This window comes from Odontomachus brunneus, unplaced genomic scaffold, assembly GCF_010583005.1.
Source record: "Odontomachus brunneus isolate Ranch 3 - 2012 unplaced genomic scaffold, Obru_v1 Obru_scaffold_202, whole genome shotgun sequence".
Lineage (NCBI taxonomy): Eukaryota > Metazoa > Arthropoda > Insecta > Hymenoptera > Formicidae > Odontomachus > Odontomachus brunneus.
The window spans coordinates 61703-62776 of NW_022639652.1; the positions used below are offsets into that span (position 1 = coordinate 61703).

The 1074-nt window shown below is 39.9% G+C and overlaps 1 protein-coding gene across 4 annotated transcripts in view; it reads right to left on the reverse strand.

Moving 5' to 3' along the window:
- LOC116852090 (L-galactose dehydrogenase-like) overlaps positions 1 to 1074 on the reverse strand; it is a 92109-nt gene that overhangs the window by 35216 nt on the left and 55819 nt on the right. Inside the window, exon 1 of one of the 4 annotated variants that reach the window (XM_032832104.1) lies at positions 728 to 860. The exons of the other annotated variants lie outside the window; for them this stretch is intronic. The gene's annotated coding sequence lies outside the window, so the exon portion shown is untranslated. Of the gene's footprint in view, positions 1 to 727; positions 861 to 1074 lie in introns of those variants that run through there. 4 annotated transcript variants of the gene reach the window in all.

Genomic DNA, 1074 nt, shown 5'->3' on the forward strand with positions numbered 1-1074 from the left:
AGTTAGAGTGTCATAGCAATTACAATGCAGCATCAAGGCTTTACGCTCAACGTTTTCCTGAAAGGCGACATCCAACTGATATGACAATACGTAGTTTAGTCCAAAGAGCTCGCAATGGACATCTTGTTCGTCAACGTCAACATCATGAATATGACGAAAATGATGCGCGAGCTGTAACTATTTCAGCAATAGTTCACCTTAATCCTCATGTTAGTACTCGCCAGATTGAAAGGGAAATAGGTATACCACAAAGAACTGTTGTTAGAATTTTAAGAGCTCTAAATTATCACCCTTTCCACATCACTCTTACGCAGGCTTTACAGCCTAATCATCATCTGATGCGTATTGCTTTTTGCCAGTGGGCTTTACAAATGTTACACGATGATCCTAATTTTTTTAGGTATGTGCTTTTCTCAGATGAGGCTAAATTTTATAGTGACGGACAACTTAATAGACACAACTGCCATTATTGGTCAGATGTTAATCCCTACTGGTATAGGCCAATAGATCATCAAAATCGATAGAGTATTATGGTGTGGTGCGGCATTGTAAATGGTTATTTGATTGGACCTTATTTTTTTTAAGAGAACGTTGATAGACACAGTTACTTATCGTTGCTAAGAGATCACTTACCAGGCTTATTAGAAGATGTTGACTTAGCAACAAGAGCAAGAATGTGGCTTCAACAAGATGGTGCTGCACCGCATTATGCACTCATTGTACGTACCTTTTTAAATGCCAGTTACAATGACAGATGGATTGGACGAAGGGGTCCAGTTGAATGGCCTCCTTGCTCACCAGATCTGACGTCGCCTGATTTCTTTTTATGGGGATACTTGAAAAATGTTGTTTTTGCTGAACGACCAACCACAAGAGATGATTTTATGGACCGCATTCGTAGAGCTTGTGCAGCCATTCCTAGAGCTACCCTGCTTAGAAATGTGGATAGTTTTCAAAACAGATTGCATTTATGCCTCGAAGCCAACGGAGGTAATTTTGAACAATTACTCTGTGGGTAATTCAATTAAATTACAGTGTCAGTGAGAGGCAAGGGGACTCACGATAATCAAGCAC